Here is an 8,286-nt window from a genome sequence, read left to right on the forward strand (position 1 = left end):
CTGCAGTGAGTGCAGTGAGTGCACTGGCACCACCAGAGATGCAGTGCAGTGAGCCCAGAGAGTGCACTGGCACCACTGAGGATGCAGTGCAGTGAGTCCAGAGAGTGTACTGGCACCACTGGGGATGCAGTGCAGTGAGTCCAGAGAGTGTACTGGCACCACTGCGAATGGACTGCAGTGACTCCAGAGAGTGCACTGGCACCACTGGGGATGCAGTGCAGTGAGTCCAGAGAGTGCACTGGCACCACTGGGGATGCACTGCAGTGAGTCCAGAGAGTGCATTGGCACCACTGGGGATGCAGAGCATTGACTCCAGAGAGTGCACTGGCACCACGGGGATGCAGTGCAGTGACTCCAGAGAGTGCACTGGCACCACTGGGGTTGTAGTGCGGTGAATCCAGAGAGTGCACTGGCTCCACTGGGGATCCACTGCAGTGAGTCCAGAGAGTGCACTGGCACCACTGGGGTTGCAGTGCAGTGAGTCCAGAGAGTGCACTGGCACCACTGGGGATGCACTGCAGTGAGTCCAGAGAGTGCACTGGCACCACTGGGGATGCACTGCAGTGAGTCCAGAGAGTACACTGGCACCACTGTTGATGCAGTGCAGTGAGTCCAGAGAGTGCACTGGCACCACTGGGGATGCACTGCAGTGAGTCCAGAGAGTGCACAGGCACCACTCAGGGTTCAGTGCAGTGAGTCCAGAGAATGCACTGGCACCAATGGGGATGCAATGCAGTGAGTCCTGAGAATGCACTGGCACCACTGGGGATGCAGTGCAGTGAGTCCAGAGAATGCACTGGCACCATTGGGGATGCACTGCACTGAGTCCAAAGAGTGCACTGGCACCACTGGTGATGCACTGCAGTGAGTCCAGAGAGTGCACTGGCACCACTGGGGATGCAGTGCAGTGAGTCCAGAGAGTGCACCGGCACCACAGGGGATGCGGTCCAGTGAGTCCAGAGAGTGCACTGGCACCAATGGGTATGCAGTGCAGTGAGTCCAGAGAGTGCACTGGCACCACAGGGGATGCAGTGCAGTGAGTCCAGAGAGTGCACTGGCACCACTGGGGATGCACTGCAGTGAGTCCAGAGAGTGCTCTGGCACCACTGGAGATGCACTGCAGTGAGTCCAGAGAGTGCACTGGCACCAAGGGAGATGCAGTACAGTGAGTCCAGAGAGTGCAGTGGCACCACTGGGGATGCAGTGCAGTGAGTCCAGAGAGTGCACTGGCACCACTGATGATGCAGTACAGTGAGTCCACAGAGTGCACTGGTACCAGTGGGGATACACTGCAGGGAGTTCAGAGACTGCACTGGCACCTTGGGGATGCAGTGCAGTGACTCCAGAGAGTGCACTGGCACCACTGGTGATGCACTGCAGTGAGTCCAGAGAGTGCACTGGCACCACTGGGGATGCACCGCAGTGAGTCCAGAGAGTGTACTGGCACCACTGGGGGTGCAGTGTTGTGAGTCCAGAGAGTGCACTGGCACCACTGGGGATGCAGTGCAGTGAGTCCAGAGAGTGCACTGTCACCAGTGGGGATGCACTGCAGTGACTCAAGAGAGTGCACTGGCACCACTGGGGATGCAGTGCAGTGAGACCAGAGAGTGCAGTGGAACCACTGGGGATGCAGTGCAGTGAGTCCAGAAAGTGCACTGGCACCAATGGGGATGCAGTGCAGTGAGACCAGAGAGTGCACTGTCACCAGTGGGGATGCACTGCAGTGACTCTAGAGAGTGCACTGGCACCACTGGGGATGCACTGCAGTGACTCTAGAGAGTGCACTGGCACCACTGGGGATGCAGTACAGTGAGTCCAGAGAGTGCACTGGCACCACTGGGGATGCAGTGCAGTGAGTCCAGAGAGTGCAGTGGAACCACTGGGGATGCAGTGCAGTGAGTCCAGAGAGTGCACTGGCACTACTGGGGATGCAGTTCAGAGTCTAGAGAGTGCACTGGCACCACTGGGGATGCAGTGCAGTGAGTCCAGAGAGTGCACTGGCACCACTGGGGATGCAGTGCAGTGAGTCCAGAGAGTGCACTGGCACCACTGGTGATGCAGTACAGTGACTCCAGAGAGTGCACAGGCACCAGTGGGTTTGCACTGTAGTGACTCCAGAGAGTGCACTGGCACAACTGGGGATGTACTGCAGTGAGTCCAGAGACTGCACAGGCACCACTGGAGATGCAATGCAGTGAGTCCAGAGAGTCCACTGGCACCACTGGGGATGCAGTGCAGTGACTCCAGAGAGAGCACAGGCACCACTAGAGATGCACTGCAGTGAGTCCAGAGAGTGCACTGGTACCACTTGGAATGCACTGCAGTGACTCCAGAGAGTGCACTGGCACCACTGGGGATGCAGTGCAGTGAGTCCAGAGAGTGCACTGGCACCACTGTGGATGCAGTGCAGTGAGTGCAGCGAGTACACTGGCACCACTGGGGTTGCAGTGAAGTGACTCCAGAGAGTGCACTGGAACCACTGGGGATGCAGTGCAGTCAGTCCAGAGAGTGCACTGGCACCACTGGGGATGCAGTGCAGTGAGTCCACAGAGTGCACTGACAGCACTGGGGATGCACTGCAGTGAGTCCAGAGAGTGCACTGGCACCACTGGTGATGCACTGCAGTTAGTCCAGAGAGTGCACTGGCACCACTGGGGATGCAGTGCAGTCAGTCCAGAGAGTGCACTGGCACCACTGGGGATGCAGTGCATTGACTCCAGAGAGTGCACTGGCACCACTGGGGATGCACTGCAGTGAGTCCAGAGAGTGCACTGGCACCACTCAGGGTTCAGTGCAGTGAGTACAGAGAATGCACTGGCACCAATGGGGATGCAATGCAGTGAGTCCTGAGAATGCACTGGCACCACTGGGGATGCAGTGCAGTGAGTCCAGAGAGTGCACTGGCACCACTGGGGATGCAGTGCAGTTAGTCCAGAGAGTGCACTGGCACCACTGGGGATGCACTGCAGTGACTCCAGAGAATGTACTGGCACCACTGGGGATGCACTGCAGTGAGTCCAGAGAGTGCACTGGCACCACTGGGGATGCAGTGCAGTCAGTTCAGAGAGTGCACTGGCACCACTGGGGATGCAGTGCAGTGAGTCCAGAGAGTGCACCGGCACCACAGGGGATGCGGTCCAGTGAGTCCAGAGAGTGCACTGGCACCACTGGGGATGCAGTGCAGTGAGTCCAGAGAGTGCACTGGCACCACAAGGGATGCAGTGCAGTGAGTCCAGAGAGTGCACTGTCACCACTGAGAATGCAGTGCAGTGAGTCCAGAGAGAGCTCAGGCACCACTAGAGATGCACCGCAGTGAGTCCAGAGAGTGCACTGGTACCTATTGGAATGCACTGCAGTGACTCCAGAGAGTGCACTGGCACCACTGTTGATGCAGTGCAGTGAGTCCAGAGAGTGCACTTGCACCACTGGGGATGCACTGCAGTGAGTCCAGAGAGTGCACTGGCACCACTGGAGATGCACTGCAGTGAGTCCAGAGATTGCCCTGGCACCACTGGGAACGCAGTGCAATGAGTCCGAAGACTGCACAGGCACCACTGGGGATGCAGTGCAGTGAGTCCAGAGAGTGCACTGGCACCACTGGGGATGCAGTGCAGTGAGTCCAGAGCGTGCACTGGCACCAATGGTGTTGCACTGCAGTGAGTGTTGAGAGTGCACTGGCATTAGTGGGAATGCAATTCATTGAGTAGAGAGAGTGCACTGGCACCACTGGGGATGCAGTGCAGTGAGTCCAGAGAGTGCACTGGCACCACTGGGGATGCAGTGCAGTGAGTCCAGAGAGTGCACTGGCACCACTGGGGCTGCAGTGCAGTGAGTCCAGAGAGTGCACTGGCACCTTGGGGATGCAGTGCCATGAGTGCAGAGAGTGCACTGGCACCACTGGGGATGCAGTGCAGTGAGTCCAGAGAGTGCACTGGCACCACTGGGGCTGCAGTGCAGTGAGTCCAGAGAGTGCACTGGCACCTTGGGGATGCAGTGCAGTGAGTGCAGAGAGTGCACTGGCACCACTGGGGATGCAGTGCAGTGAGTCCAGAGAGTGCACTGGCAACACTGGGGATCCACTGCAGTGAGTCCACAGAGTGCACTGGCACCAGTGGTGATGCACTGCAGTGAGTCCAGAGAGTGCACTGGCACCACTGGGGATGCAGTGCAGTGACTCAGAGAGTGCACTGGCACCACTGGGGATGCACTGCAGTGAGTCCAGAGACTGCACTGGCACCACTGCGGATGCAGTACAGTGAGTCCAGAGAGTGCAGTGGCACCACTGGGGATGCAGTGCAGTGAGTCCAGAGAGTGCACTGGCACCACTGGGGATGCAGTACAGTGAGTCCACAGAGTGCACTGGCACCAGTGGGGATACACTGCAGGGAGTTCAGAGACTGCACTGGCACCTTGGGGATGCAGTGCAGTGACTCCAGAGAGTGCACTGGCACCACTGGGGATGCACTGCAGTGAGTCCAGAGAGTGCACTGGCACCACTGGGGATGCACCGCAGTGAGTCCAGAGAGTGTACTGGCACCACTGGGGGTGCAGTGCTGTGAGTCCAGAGAGTGCACTGGCACCACAGGGGATGCAGTGCAGTGAGACCAGAGAGTGCACTGTCACCAGTGGGGATGCACTGCAGTGACTCTAGAGAGTGCACTGGCACCACTGGGGATGCACTGCAGTGACTCTAGAGAGTGCACTGGCACCACTGGGGATGCAGTGCAGTGAGTCCAGAGAGTGCACTGGCACCACTGGGGATGCAGTGCAGTGAGTCCAGAGAGTGCAGTGGAACCACTGGGGATGCAGTGCAGTGAGTCCAGAGAGTGCACTGGCACCACTGGGGATGCACTGCAGTGAGTGCAGAGAGTGCACTGGCACCACCAGAGATGCAGTGCAGTGAGCCCAGAGAGTGCACTGGCACCACTGAGGATGCAGTGCAGTGAGTCCAGAGAGTGTACTGGCACCACTGGGGATGCAGTGCAGTGAGTCCAGAGAGTGTACTGGCACCACTGCGAATGCACTGCAGTGACTCCAGAGAGTGCACTGGCACCACTGGGGATGCAGTGCAGTGAGTCCAGAGAGTGCACTGGCACCACTGGGGATGCACTGCAGTGAGTCCAGAGAGTGCATTGGCACCACTGGGGATGCAGAGCATTGACTCCAGAGAGTGCACTGGCACCACTGGGGATGCAGTGCAGTGACTCCAGAGAGTGCACTGGCACCACTGGGGTTGTAGTGCGGTGAATCCAGAGAGTGCACTGGCTCCACTGGGGATGCACTGCAGTGAGTCCAGAGAGTGCACTGGCACCACTGGGGATGCAGTGTAGTGAGTCCAGAGAGTGCACTGGCACCACTGGGGATGCAGAGCATTGACTCCATAGAGTGCACTGGCACCACTGGGGATGCAGTGCAGTGAGTCCAGAGAGTGCACTGGCACCGCTGGGGATGCACTGCAGTGAGTCCAGAGAGTGCACTGGCACCACTCATGGTTCAGTGCAGTGAGTCCAGAGAATGCACTGGCACCAATGGGGATGCAATGCAGTGAGTCCTGAGAATGCACTGGCACCACTGGGGATGCAGTGCAGTGAGTCCAGAGAATGCACTGGCACCACTGGGGATGCACTGCCGTGACTCTAGAGAGTGCACTGGCACCACTGGGGATGCAGTGCAGTGCGTCCAGAGAGTGCACTGGCACCACTGGGGATGCAGTGCAGTGAGTCCAGAGAGTGCACCGGCACCACAGGGGATGCACTGCAGTGAGTCCAGAGAGTGCACTGGCACCAATGGGTATGCAGTGCAGTGAGTCCAGAGAGTGCACTGGCACCACAGGGGATGCAGTGCAGTGAGTCCAGAGAGTGCACTGGCACCACTGGGGATGCACTGCAGTGAGTCCAGAGAGTGCTCTGACACCACTGGGGATGCACTGCAGTGAGTCCAGAGAGTGCACTGGCTGCACTGGAGACGCACTGCAGTGAGTCCAGAGATTGCACTGGCACCACTGGGGATGCAGTGCAGTGAGTCCAGAGAGTGCACTGGCACCACTGGGGATGCAGTGCAGTGAGTCCAGAGAGTGCACTGGCACCACTGTTGATGCAGTTCAGTGAGTCCAGAGAGTGCACTGGCACCACTGGGGATGCACTGCAGTGAGTCCAGAGAGTGCACTGGCACCACTGGAGATGCACTGCAGTGAGTCCAGAGAGTGCACTGGCACCACTGGGGATGCAGTGCAGTGAGTCCAGAGCGTGCACTGGCACCAATGGTGTTGCACTGCAGTGAGTGTTGAGAGTGCACTGGCATTAGTGGGAATGCAATTCATTGAGTAGAGAGAGTGCACTGGCACCACAGGGGATGCAGTGCAGTGAGTCCAGAGAGTGCACTGGAAACCCCAGGGGATGCAGTGCAGTGAGTCCAGAGAGTGCACTGGCACCACTGGGGATGCACTGCAGTGAGTCCAGAGAGTGCTCTGGCACCAATGGTGATGCACTGCAGTGAGTCCAGAGAGTGCACTGGCTGCACTGGAGACGCACTGCAGTGAGTCCAGAGATTGCACTGGCACCACTGGGGATGCAGTGCAGTGAGTCCGAAGACTGCACAGGCACCACTGGGGATGCAGTGCAGTGAGTGCAGAGAGTGCACTGGCACCACTGGGGATGCAGTGCAGTGAGTCCAGAGAGTGCACTGGCACCACTGTTGATGCAGTTCAGTGAGTCCAGAGAGTGCACTGGCACCACTGGGGATGCACTGCAGTGAGTCCAGAGAGTGCACTGGCACCACTGGGGATGCACTGCAGTGAGTCCAGAGAGTGCATTGGCACCACTGGGGATGCAGAGCATTGACTCCAGAGAGTGCACTGGCACCACTGGGGATGCAGTGCAGTGACTCCAGAGAGTGCACTGGCACCACGGGGGTTGTAGTGCGGTGAATCCAGAGAGTGCACTGGCTCCACTGGGGATGCACTGCAGTGAGTCCAGAGAGTGCACTGGCACCACTGGGGATGCAGTGCAGTGAGTCCAGAGAGTGCACTGGCACCACTGGGGATGCAGAGCATTGACTCCAGAGAGTGCACTGGCACCACTGGGGATGCAGTGCAGTGAGTCCAGAGAGTACACTGGCACCACTGGTGATGCAGTGCAGTGAGTCCAGAGAGTGCACTGGCACCGCTGGGGATGCACTGCAGTGAGTCCAGAGAGTGCACTGGCACCACTCAGGGTTCAGTGCAGTGAGTCCAGAGAATGCACTGGCACCAATGGGGATGCAATGCAGTGAGTCCTGAGAATGCACTGGCACCACTGGGGATGCAGTGCAGTGACTGAAGAGAGTGCACTGGCACCACTGGGGATGCACTGCCGTGACTCTAGAGAGTGCACTGGCACCACTGGGGATGCAGTGCAGTGAGTCCAGAGAGTGCACAGGCACCACTGGGGATGCAGTGCAGTGAGAACAGAGAGTGCAGTGGAACCACTGGGGATGCACTGCAGTGAGTCCAGAGAGTGCACTGGCACCACTGGGAATGCAGTGCAGTGAGACCAGAGAGTGCACTGTCACCAGTGGGGATGCACTGCAGTGACTCTAGAGAGTGCACTGGCACCACTGGGGATGCACTGCAGTGACTCTAGAGAGTGCACTGGCACCACTGGGGATGCAGTGCAGTGAGTCCAGAGAGTGCACTGGCACCACTGGGGATGCAGTGCAGTGAGTCCAGAGAGTGCAGTGGAACCACTGGGTATGCAGTGCAGTGACTCCACAGAGTGCACTGGCACCACTGGGGATGCACTGCAGTGAGTGCAGAGAGTGCACTGGCACCACCAGAGATGCAGTGCAGTGAGCCCAGAGAGTGCACTGGCACCACTGAGGATGCAGTGCAGTGAGTCCAGAGAGTGTACTGGCACCACTGGGGATGCAGTGCAGTGAGTCCAGAGAGTGTACTGGCACCACTGCGAATGCACTGCAGTGACTCCAGAGAGTGCACTGGCACCACTGGGGATGCAGTGCAGTGAGTCCAGAGAGTGCACTGGCACCACTGGGGATGCACTGCAGTGAGTCCAGAGAGTGCATTGGCACCACTGGGGATGCAGAGCATTGACTCCAGAGAGTGCACTGGCACCACTGGGGATGCAGTGCAGTGACTCCAGAGAGTGCACTGGCACCACTGGGGTTGTAGTGCGGTGAATCCAGAGAGTGCACTGGCTCCACTGGGGATCCACTGCAGTGAGTCCAGAGAGTGCACTGGCACCACTGGGGATGCAGTGCAGTGAGTCCAGAGAGTGCACTGGCACCACTGGG

This window comes from Anser anser (assembly GCF_964211835.1).
Source record: "Anser anser genome assembly, contig: HAP1_SCAFFOLD_50, whole genome shotgun sequence".
In the NCBI taxonomy this organism is placed as follows: domain Eukaryota; kingdom Metazoa; phylum Chordata; class Aves; order Anseriformes; family Anatidae; genus Anser; species Anser anser.